Raw genomic sequence first — 13,038 nt, 5'->3', positions numbered from 1 at the left:
ACATATTTAACTATAAGTGTAGGGTGTAATATACACCCAAAGACGATGACTGCATTGCCAATATGCATAGATGGAGAGGAAGACAATCTGGTTTGTGTGTAGAATTAATGAAGGCCTACCTACCAAGAATGAAACTTATTTTTTGATAATTTATTAGCTTTACAATTACATTACTTATCCAAGAAACAGGTGGATCACTAAATTTGGTTATTTTAGGCCCAAAAACATTGATTTTCCAACAAAATAGCAAAATAAAACCAAACAAAACCAAAACCAAAACACGCTATGGCGGTTTTGCAAAACCAAAACCAAAACACGACGGTAATCCAGATCCAAAACCGAATACAAAACCAAAACATGGGGGTCAGTGACCATCTCTAGCAATTATGTTTAGTGCCAAAGGTTTCCTTATTCTGTTGTGTTGTATTCTAAACCCTAGTCTTCCTTCACTCAATGATCTCACTGTTATAAATAAATCTTTGCCTGTTTAGTTATTAATAAAAAAGTGTTTGCTATATCTATTGATAAAAAAAAAATATTCCTTTAGATTTTTAGTGCAACAGTTAGGCACTCCCAAGCCAGTACAATGAAACTCGGGAACTACTCTGAAGGCCCGGTGTTCGCTGGAGCCCCTAGTGGTGGGGACAGACTTGGCTGCGGGCCGACCGAGGGTCGAGTAACGTATACTGACTTAAAGGAGAACCCAGGAGTGGAGTGATTGGCACACAGTAGTGAGGAGGAGATCCAAGATCAAAGGTCACAAGCACAGGTACAGAATCCAGGGACAAGTGAAAGGTCAGGTGCAAAAGCAAAGGAGCAAAATCCGGAATTCAGGCAAATGGTCAGGGTCAGAAGCGAAGGTTCAATGGTCCAGGAACAAGCAAAGGTCATACACGGGTAGTCAATCAAAGGTAACAATAACCAAGCAGGGAGAGAACAAGCAGGCAGCAGAACTGAGGACAGAACGCTATAACTGGCAGTGAGGCTGCAGACCTCACTGCCCTAAATACTAGCATCAACCAATCAAAGCCCACCTTTGAATCATAGGACCAGTTCAGATATAGACAAGTAATTAACCCGCAGGCTTGAGAGCGCTCCCGCACATGCGCCCGGCTGTCCCCAGCTGCCGGGACACAGCGATACCCCTGTTGGCGTCCTGGTTGCCATAGCGACGGCCAGGATGTCCGGAGGAGAGAGGTGAGAGTCGCGGCGGTGCCCGCGGCCACCGCGACTACTGACAGTACCCCCCTTGAGGAGGGGTCAAGGAACCCCGACACCCAGGTTTCGTGGGAAACTTTTTAAAAAACTCTTTGATGAGCCTTCCAGCGTGAAGGCGCCTCTGTGGTATCCAAGAACGCTCCTCAGGACCATAACCCTTCCAATGTACGAGGAATTGAACTTGGCCTTGAACCTTCCTTGAGTCAAGGATTCTTTCGATAATATATTTGTGGTCCCCGGTCACCATCAGAGGCCTAGGCCTGTTAAGGAGAGGCTGATTAAACTTGCTGGGAGCAGCGACTCTCTTCAGAAACGAACAATGAAAAGTAGCAGGTATTTTTAAGGAAGTTGGTAGTTTTAACCTAAACGCCACAGGATTAATTTTTTTTTCAATTGGGAACGGTCCAATGTATCTGGGCCCCAACTTCCTGCAAGGTTTCCGCAACCTGATGTTCCATGTGGATAACCACACCCGATCCCCCACTTTCAATGAACATGGTCTACGATAGCGGTCAGCGAAGACCTTAGATTTTTGGGAAGCTTGCCCTAATGCAGAGTGCACCTTTTTCCAGACAGACCTTAACCTGGCAGTAAAAGCTGGTGTTCCGAAATCCCCACAGGGAATGGTAGTAGAGAACGAGTATGATTTCGGGTGAAACCCAAGGTTGCAAAAGAACGGGGATGTATGTATAGCGGAATGGCAGGAATTGTTGTACGCAAATTCTGCCCAGGGCAAGAGAGAGGACCAGTTGTCGTGGAATTTAGACACGTAGATGCGCAGAAACTGTTCTAGAGCGTGGTTATTCCTCTCTGTCTGTCCATTCGACTGGGGGTGATACGCCGAGGACAGACTAATAGAGATCCCGATGGAGTTACAAAAAGCTTTCCAAAACCGGGCAATAAACTGGGATCCTCGATCTGAGACGATATCTTCGGGAATCCCATGGAGACGAAAAATATGCGTCAAAAACAAGGTGGCCAAGTTTCTGGCATCAGGTAGCTTGGGCAATGATATGAAATGTGCCATCTTACTAAACCGATCCACTACTACCAAAATGGTATTATGTCCTGCGGATACTGGTAGTTCAACAATGAAATCCATCGACAGATGGGTCCAAGGCCTGCTTGGCGTCGGCAAGGGTAACAATAGCCCAGAAGGACGGTTTCTATCAGATTTATTTCTAGCACACTCAGAACAGGCCCGAACATAATTCTCCACATCGTCTGATAAGGTTGGCCACCAAAGCCAACGAGAAAGAACTTAGATAGTCCTACGAATTCCCGGATGACCAGCAGAGCGGTTGTTGTGACCTTCCATGAGGACAGATTTCCTTAAGTGCACCGGGACAAATAATTTGTTGACCGGTGTCTGAACTGGAGTGATTCTCTGGAAGTGTCGGATAGTTGCTCCTAGATCCTGGGTGAGTCCGAGATGAACAACAGTTGCAGGAATAATAGGCAACGGGTCAGGAGACTGAGGATGATGGGCCAAAAAACTTTGGGACAAGGAATCGGCCTTAGAATTTTTAGAACCTAGACATAATGTAATAATGAACCTGAATCTGGTGAAGAATAAAGCCCAGCGGGCATGCCTGGGATTTAGAGTTTTAGCGGTCTGGATGTATTGGAGGTTTTTATGGTTCGTGAAGATGGTAATGGTATGAGTAGCTCCCTCTAACCAATGTCGCCATTCCTCCAATGCCAATTTAATGGGCAACAATTCACGATTTCCGACATCATAATTACATTCGGCAGACAGAAATTTTCTAGAGAAAAAGGCACAAGGGTGTAACTTTTTGCTTCGTGGGTCTTTCTGTGAAAGGATGGCGTCAGCACCGACATCCGAAGCATCCACCTCTACAATGAACGGAAGTTCTGGGTCAGGATGTCTCAGCACTGGAGCAGAAATTAAAGCAGCTTTGAGTGCTGAGAAACTTGCCAATGCTTCCAAAGACCATTTTGCTGGGTTAGCTCCTTTTTGGGTGAGGGCAGTGATAGGAGCCACTAACGTGGAGAATGAGTCAATAAACCTACGGTAATAATTGGCGTACCCAAGGAATCTCTGGATCGCCTTCAGATTAGTAGGGAGGACCCAATCCTGGATTGCCTGAACTTTGGCAGGATCCATTGCGAATCCTGATGAGGAGATGATGTACCACAGGAACGACACTGTGGACACTTCGAATTCGCATTTCTCCCTCTTTGCATATAGATGATGTTCCTGTAATTTCAGTAGAACCTGGCGAACATGCTGACGGTGCTGAGGTAAAGACTCGGAATAGATTAAAATATCATCCAAATAAACAACCACTGTTTTAACCTAGGAACTCTCGTAAAACATCGTTGATCAGGTCCTGAAAGACCGCCGGAGCGTTGCATAGCCCAAATGGCATTACGAGATATTCGTAATGTCCCGACTGAGTATTGAAGGTGGTCTTCCACTCATCCCCCTTCTTGATTCGAATAAGATTGTAAGCCCCTCAGAGGTAAATCTTCGAAAATATAGTGGCTGATTTTAACTGATCAAACAGAACAGAAATCAAGGGTAACGGATACATATTCTTAATTGTGATGTTGTTCAGTCCACGGAAATCAATGCAAGGTCTAAGACTGCCATCTTTTTTTGACACAAAAAAGCAACCTGCGCCTACGGGAGATTTAGAAGGACGAATGAATCCTTTCTTCAGGTTTTCCTCTACGTATAGCTCCATGGCCTGAGTTTCCGTAATGGACAAGGAGTATAAACGCCCTTTGGGCAACTTGGAACCTGGTACTAAATCAATTGCGTAGTCATATTCTCGGTGTGGTGGAAGTGAATTCGCTTTCTTTTTGCAGAACACATCACTGAAGTCCTGGTAGGGTACCGGCAACAAGTCTGGACTAGGCCGTAGGATTCTAAGCGGCAAGGTCAAGCAAGACGTAGAACACTCGGAACTCCAACGGATAATTTCTCCACTTTTCCAGTCAAGAAGGGGATTATGACTGCGAAGCCAGGGATACCCCAGTATCAAAGGAGCAGAGGGACAGGTAATAAGGTAGAGGGAGAGTTCCTCCGTATGGAGGACTCCTACAGACAACCGAACCATTGGAGTCCTAGCGAGAATCCTTCCCCCAGGCAAGGGGTTACCATCCAAACCACATGTGGTGATGCTTGATCCTAGCTTGATATGCGGAATATCAAGCGTCAGGGCCAAATGTATATCCAGGAAATTACCGGCCGCACGACTATCAAGAAAAGCTGTCAGATCTGTGGATTTTCCACGGAAAGCTAGACGTCCAGGGACTAATAAAGAATTTTCTGAAGAGATAATCTGAAGACCTAAGCCCACCTCTTCACCTACACTTAGGCTTTGGAGTTTCCCGGCTTATTGGGACAAGAACGTACTAAGTGGCCTGGTTGACCACAATACATACACAGGCCTAGTGAGCGTCTTCTGGAGCGTTCCTCCGGAGGCAAGCGGTAAGTGCCCAGCTGCATGGGTTCAGAGGAATCGGACAAAGTGGTACGGGAGCTAGAGAATAAGTCCATAGGAACAGAGGACTTCCGTTCAGTCTTCCTTTCTCTGATCCGACGATCAATTTTTATGACGAGTTGCATCAACTCCTCCAGTGAGTCGGATACCGAATACTGGACTAAGGAATCCTTAATCTGCTCGGTAAGTCCTAAGCGAAATTGGCTTCGCAGTGCTGGATCATTCCAGGCACTATCGGTGGACTATCGCCGGAATTCCGCACAATATTCTTCCGCAGAGCGACGTCCTTGCCTCAACGCTGAGATGAGACTCAGCTGAGGCCACCCTGTCTGGGTCATCGTACAGTAACCCCAGAGCTTGGAAAAAAGCATCCACGGACTGGAAGGCTGGGCTTGTTGGAGGCAAGGAGAAGGCCCAAGACTGAGGGTCGCCCTGGAGTAAGGAGATAATGATCCCTACCCTTTGTTGTTCAGACCCTGAGGAGCGTGGTTTCAGGCGGAAGTAGAACTTGCAGCTCTCTTTAAAATTACGGAAGGCTGACCTGCTTCCAGAGAATCGGTCAGGCAAGTTCATTTTAGGCTCTGGTATGTCACCAGCGGGGACTTGCTGAAGCTGCAGGTCTCTGGAAGCCCCCTCTTGGACTGCCAAGCGCTGGGATAAATTCTGCACAACTTGGGAAATCGCCTGTAACTGATTCGCCAGGATCTGGGCTGGAGACAGGTTCGGTTCATCGTTGTCCATGGCCGTATAATACCAATCTTCCTTGGCCGGTTATAATGTTAGGAACTCCCAAGCCAGTACAATGAAACTCGGGAACTACTCTGAAGGCCTGGTGTTCGCTGGAGCCCCTAGTGGTGGGGACAGACTTGGCTGCACGAGTAACGTATACTGACTTAAAGGAGAACCCAGGAGTGGAGTGATTGGCAGACAGTAGTGAGGAGGAGATCCAAGGTCAAAGGTCACAAGCACAGGTACAGAATCCAGGGACAAGCGAAAGGTCAGGTGCACAAGCAAAGGAGCAAAATCCGGAATTCAGGCAAATGGTCAGGGTCAGAAGCGAAGGTTCAATGGTCCAGGAACAAGCAAAGGTCATACACGGGTAGTCAATCAAAGATAACAATAACCAAGCAGGGAGAGAACAAGCAGGCAGCAGAACTGAGGACAGAACGCTATAACCGGCAGTGAGGCTGCAGACCTCACTGCCCTAAATACTAGCATCAACCAATCAAAGCCCAGCTTTGAATCATATGACCAGTTCAGATATAGACAAGTAATTAGCCCGCAGGCTTGAGAGCGCTCCCGCGCATGCGCCCGGATGTCCCCAGCTGCCGGGACACAGCGCTACCCCTGTTGGCGTCTGACCATTGCCAGGGCAACGGTCGGGTCAAATCCGGAAGTGACGTCCCGGTTGCCATAGCGACGGCCGGGACGTCCGGAGGAGAGAGGTGAGAGTCGCGGCGGTGCCCGCGGCCGCCGCGACTACTGACAGCAACATTGTATTCTTCATTTTAAAATCTCACTGCTGTAGATAAATAACCTCCACTAAATAAAGTGATACATTATCTGATAGAACCAACATACTACATGTTCTATACTGGAACATTTGCACACCTGGGGGTAAATGTATCAAGGTCCGATTTTTTCATTGTTTAAAAATCGTGGAAAATTGTGGGTGATAACCCACGATTTTAGTCTCCAGGTCTGCAGATTTATTAAGCTGCAATTTTTACTCTGATCTTCAAAATCACTTGTCATCTCTAATGATTTGCTGGGATTTCAAACACTCCCATGTTTAGCTACCTCTCCTGTTTGTCTTAATTACGGCGGGGGATGTGGTTGCGTACCAGAGTCCTGTTGAGGCTGGGTGCCTTCCTGAATATAACCTTGGGGTTTAGTGGTAGTATGCGGTGTAGGATGGGGTCTCTGAGGAGGATGTTCCAATGTTTCTTTACCGCTTTGGATATTTTATGAGCTGCTGGGGAATATTGGGTTATGAAGTATATCAAATTTTTGGGTTTATCAAATGGTGGTTCCTCTTTGTATGTAATTAGAGTGTTTCTAATATCTATTTCCCTTACTTTGGTGAAGGCCTGTTCCACCATGTCTTTATTGTAGGCTTTGTTGAGAATCTGTGATTTTAAAGTTTTACCTTGTATATTATAATCCTGGGTGTTGGTACAGTTCCTGCCTATCCTTTTAAACTGTCCCAGAGGGATATTGGATAGCCAGTTAGGGTTGTGGTGACTAGAGGCTAGTATGTAACTGTTTACGTCTACTTTTTTGTGGAAGGTTCTAGTGACGATAGATTGATTCTGTATGCGTATTTCTAGATCAAGAAATTCAATTTTTTCTTTGCTTGTTTGTGAAGGGAATTTGATGTTTCTGTCGTTGTTGTTTATGTAGTCTAAGAACTCTGTTAGGGAATTGATATCCCCTTTCCAGATGAAGAGAACATCGTTGATGTATCTCTTCCAAAGCACTTAGTTCGCACCGAGGTTGCGCTTGCTCCAGATGTAATCTTCTTCAGATTTCGCCATGAAGAGGTTAGCGTAACTCGGTGCAAATTTAGTGCCCATAGCGGTGCCTCTGTGCTGTAGATAGAAATTATTGTCAAACCATGTGTAATTATGTGTGAGTATAAATTTGATTCTTTTAATTAGAAAATCAATTTGTTCCGGATGTAGGGTGCCTTTCTCTTGTAAGAAGTGTTAGACACTGGTGAGACCGATCTGGTGGTCAATGATCGTGTAAAGTGATGTCATGTCTGTGGATGCTAGCCACATGTCATCTGTCCATGTTATGTTTTGTAGTGACTGGATTGCCGCTGTTGTGTCTCTCAGGTATGATGGCTGTGGCCTAACGTAGTCTTGTAGGAAATGATCCAGATATTGTGAAAGGTTTGAGGTGATTGATCCTATTCCTAGTAGTAGAATACAGGTATGATGGGGTGTTTTGTGTTTAGGAAATTATATTCTCTAGTGTTGAGAATAACTGTTTTCTTGCCTGATTTAAGGAGTTCAGAGAGTTCTTTATTGAATGCTAGTGTGGGATCTTTCGGTAGCTTTTTGTAAATTGAGTTGTCATTGAGAATGTTGTAGGATTCCTGTTTTTAGTCATGCAGATTTAGGAGAACCAGACCTCCGGCCTTTGTCGGCGGGTTCGATGACAACATTAGTGTTAGTTATCAAATTTTGGATTTCTAGTCTCTCTGCTTTGGTAAGATTAGGTGTTTTGTCCTTGGGTGTAGTATCCCTACTTTCTAGTTCATCCGTAAGGAATTTCTCAAATGTTTCGATATAGCTGCTTTTTACCTGAATGGGATAGAAGGATGATTTGGGACGTAGATGAGTGTGTGTGTATCTTCTGTCTGGTATTGGAATGTGTTGTACTTCAGTTTGCGCAAAATGTTTCTTGATGCATAATTGCGTGTGAATAGTTGTATGTCTAGGTATGTTTCAAATTTGTTTAATTGACGAGTAGGTGCAAATATAATGCCCTTCCCTAGTAAAGATGATTCTGCGTTGGTGGTCACTTAGATTAAAAATGCCTAACTGTAGGTTGGAGAGGGGTGTTTCGTGGATGGTTTGTATTTTTTGTTGGTGTAAGTGCCTTCTTCCTCTTCCTCCTCGTCTGACCTTGAAAGACCTCTTTTTTTGTGTTTGTATTGTGCAGGTATGTAAAGAGACTGGTCTGGTGCTGTGGGAAGGGGAGGGCCCAATTCTAAAAAAGAAGATGTATCAGTGGGATGGGTCTGGGTTGAAGGATGTACTGCTGGTTGGATGGTATTGGTGGACTCTGGGTCATTGTTGGTGATTTGGTCATGGTCCCGGAGGGGCTGGTGGAATGTGGGGTATGTCCTGAATGTGAGGATTTATTGTTAGGTGTCTGGAAGGGGTCACTACCAAATATCAGTCTAAGCCAGAATCAGGAACCAAGGAGAAGTCAGGAACAAGCCGGGGTCAGAATCCAAATCACAGCAACACAGGAACAAACGCTGGAGCAAGGCTGAAGACCACATACTCTGGCACTAGACATGTGTCAGAGGCTGCCTTAGGGAGATTTTGGCGGTAAGACATGCTGGCTGCAGACAGGTGAGCAGAGATAGCGTCCCGCTGCTAGGCAACAGGACGTGGTTGCTTGGAAGGTGTAGGAGTCCGTCTCCTGCACCAAGTGTCAGTGCGGAGACGACGCCTGACAGATATGTCTAAAGCTATAGTTTCCAACTGTTTCTGTCTGGTGGAGATGATGAGATTCATCAGGGATTTGGAACATTGTGTCAGTATAAGGTTCCAGGCTTCCATGAACCCTTAATTGTTCTGGTTGTTGGATGGTGTTTTGAGGATGCGTAAGCCTTGTGGTATGGGGTTTTGTTGGTTATACCATTCTAGGGTATGGAGATCCCACCATGGTGCGGTTTTCTTTTTTAGTAGTTTCTGTAGCTTGAGTAATGACTGGCATAAATTGCGATCACTATGGTGGATGTCTGACGTAGTATTGAAATTCTCCAGATTGAAGAATAGTCTGGTGGCTTTATCCACTCTTGTGGTTCTGTATTTGAATCTGTCTAGATGTTTCACCATGCTGAGTAGTGAGAGTGTGGTTGCTGTGCTATCACACCAATGGTTAAACGATATGGCCCGAGGTGGAGAGAATGTGGACTCACTAAGGCAACGAAGATGTACGAGCTGCTGGGTAAGAGGGAGTTAACCACACTCCTAAATTGCTATGGAAAGGGGGGATGTCACCTTGCGCTCAAGTACATTAATGAGTAGTGGCCAGTGTAAACTGAGAGTAAGAGTAAAATATCAGTGAGCAGAGAGTATACAGTAAAATATGAGTAAGCAGAGAGTATACAGTATTAAAAGTATTAAACAATAATGAACAGTAATTATACAGTGCAGGAAGTACTATATGCTATCACTGAGCAAGTAAATTGATAGATGTAATGTTAGGTATAGTACATGTGCCAATTGGCAGATAGATGTTAGCAGTTTTATCTGCAGTGTCTCTAATGTAGTATCCGTGAATGCACAGTGTTTAGTCGCCGATAAATAGGGTATTATGCAAATCTCATGATTTATAAAAAGAGGTGCAATCTCATATCCCTCATTCAAACCATATGGACTCAGTGTATTGAGTTGGAAAATCCATAACATTTACCTTTGGTATAGTTTAGTTTGAATGTCTTCCCCTCTAGGTCCTAACTGGACATGTTCAATTGCTTTGAAAGTGATAGAACGTGCATCTGAATTATGTTTAATGATGAAATGTTTAGACACTGAGTGACTTTCAATTTTATTTTTTAATTTGCAAAAATGTTCCTGTATTCTTAATTTGAGTGGGCGTTTAGATTTACCCACATATTTTAATCCACACGTGCATGCTAGTAAGTAAATCACAGATAAGCTGATTTCTTTATTTTTTCTGGTATGCCGCCACTCGGTGCTCTATATTGAACTGTCACTCGTGTTTTGACTATACTACTATACTGTATATTGGTTGCTATAGGTAGCATCTCCACTTTTTCAAACCCGCAGTTTAGTAAATATACCCCTAGAGACTGTTGTGTATAAAAATCCCAAGGGATCAGCAGTTTCCGAGATGCTGAAACAACCCGTATGGCACCAAAGTCACTTAGATCACATTTCTTCTCTATTCTGGTGTTTGGTGACAATTGCAATTTTTGACCATGTTTGCATGCTTTTATGCATTGAGTTTCTGCCACATGAAGGGCTGATTAGATATTTGCATTAGCTAACAGATGTTCAGGAATAACCTAAGAAAATGGACAGTTAAGAATATATATTACATATTAGGAGATCAATACAGATGCATAGAGTAGACAGTATATATATATATATATATATATATATATATATATATATATATTATGAGGGCACGGTCGTGCCCTTATATTAAGGTTACACGGAAAAAGCGTCATTTTCCCATTGGAAATCTGGGAGAGGGGGGTCATGGTGTTTGAGGGTCTACATCTTAAAACGTATTAAAGCTATTAAACTGAAATTTGGCATGTGAATGGAGAACTGTGCACAGGTGCCGCAAAAAGAATAAAAAAATGACAATTTAGGAACAATCTAAAGTTCAAAATCTCGCCGTTTTTTCCCACTTCCTGTTTTGCAAAAATCGCTGTTTTTCTGTTTTTTTTGGGAGAGCATAACTCGGTGTACAGGGCATTTAAAGACACAAGGAAAGTTTTGCTAGAAAGCTATTAGGGCTGAGGAGTGCCTTTGGGAGTTCACAAGTTTGAGAAAGTTACAGTTTTTTTACAATTTGGTAAAACATGCCCCATTTTAAAGATAGGGGATTTCATAATGTTGCGCATGTCAGATAGAGGTGTCTGCTGGGTGTACTCAAAGTGGCTTCACTTGAGAGTATAAATATGGCTGACTGACCCTCTCGCTTAGAATTTTTTTTCTGTGAACAGGAGAGTTTAGCCATATTTATTGGGTACAGGGGGGCTGGTTGGTGTTTTGGGGCTGAGGGGGGGCATACTATACTAGTATTAGCCCTGGCACCGCTCTAATTTCACAGTTTATTAATCTCTCCGAGCGGTGCCAGAGCTGTTACAGAGCCCGTTTAAAATTCCTGCCCCCTCAGTGACATCAGTTAATTTATTCACTGCACTGTGCTGAGGGGGCAGGAAATTTAAAAGTCCTCTGAGGTTTTCTGCGGTGATTTAAAAAAAAACAAAAAATATGCGTGAGGTCCCTCCTCTAGTCACTTTTAACCCTAGTACTGCCAGCCTACTGCTGGTTCCGTGAAAATCAGGGCAAACTTTGTGTGGGGTCCCCCTTATTTTCACGGAACCAGCACTAGGAAAACCAGCCGGGTTTGAGGTACTATAGCAGGGGGACACGTGTCAGGGGTCCCCCTGCCATAATGACTAACCAACCCCAGGCTGTTCAGCGCTGGGCTGGATTCCCTAAGGAGAGGGGTCTGCCGAAAAAAACGAATGGGCCCCCCCCTAGGGACACCCAACCCAGTGCTGATAGCACTAGGGCTCTTCCTACACCCCTGGGCGTAGGGTTATAACGCAGATAAAGTGATAAAAAACAAATGGACGCCATTTTATCTTATGAAACTACAAGTCCCAGCCAGCGAGGTTGCCCTGAACAGTGTGGGCATGCTGCTACTTGTATAACTACAAACACCAGCATACCCATGGCAGCCAGGGCATGTTGGCACTTGGAGAACCACAAGTGCCAACATGCCCTGACACCCACGGCTGGCTGGGACCTGTAGTTCCACTAAACAAAATGTTTATAAAATCACAGCACCCTCATTAAAACCACATCCATTTAATAAAAATAATAAACCCACAATAGAGACAGTAAACACCATCATTGATACCACATATTTTTATTAAAAATAATAAATACCCTATACTCATCAATGAAGTTTTCATCTCTCGTCAGCAGTTTTCAATCCAAAAATGGCTGTAAACAAAGTATCCAAATTTGTACTTCCAAATGTCCATGCTTGAAAATGTCCAAAATAAATTTGTATTTTCAAAAGTCCATGCTTGAAAATGTCCAAATGAATTTGTATTTCCAAAAGTCCGGCTTGAAATCTGTTCAGTTCTTCTGCCCAGGGGGGCCCATTGTTACTTGAAGTCTTCAGTTCTTCGGCCAGGGGGGCCCCATATTTGTAAGATACACAAATCTTTTGGCTTGATTGAAGAAAAGTAAAAAAGGGAGGAGCAGCCGCAAACAGATCCTACCTAGTAGGAGATCTGATACGCAATGAGCTTTGCCCACGCTGGTTGGAAAATCCCCTTATACTATAAATAGAACAACCACAATGAACTAAGTTCATTGCGCATCTGAGCTGCTACACAGTAGGAGCTCCGATGCGCAATGAGCTTAGCAATGAGCTTAGCACTGCCCGCTCTGTTTTTTTGGCAGACCCCACTCCCTAGGGAATCCAGCCCAGCGCTGAACAGCCTGGGGTTGGTTAGTCATTATGGCAGGGGGACCACTGCCGAGTGTCCCCCTGCTATAGTGCCTCCAACCCCGGCTGGTTTGCCTAGTGCTGGTTCCGTGAAAATAGTGGGGACCCCCCGCAAAATTTTTCCCTGATTTTCACGGAACCAGCAGTAGTCTGGCAGCACTAGGGTTAAGACTGAATAGAGGGGGGACCCCACGCTTTTTTTTTTTAAAGTTTTATCTATTTTTTACTGTTTTGTAAAAAAGGAATGGGACTAGTTTGGGACTAAAATCACGGGTGTTAACCCGCGATTTGCCGTGATTTTAACACGCTGGCAAAATAGGACCTTGATACATTTACCCCTAGGGGGTAAATCTATAAATGTATCAAGCTGTGAGTT

Source organism: Mixophyes fleayi, chromosome 10 (genome assembly GCF_038048845.1).
Source record: "Mixophyes fleayi isolate aMixFle1 chromosome 10, aMixFle1.hap1, whole genome shotgun sequence".
Taxonomy (NCBI): Eukaryota; Metazoa; Chordata; class Amphibia; order Anura; family Limnodynastidae; genus Mixophyes; species Mixophyes fleayi.
Note: the sequence above shows the minus strand (reverse complement) of the source record.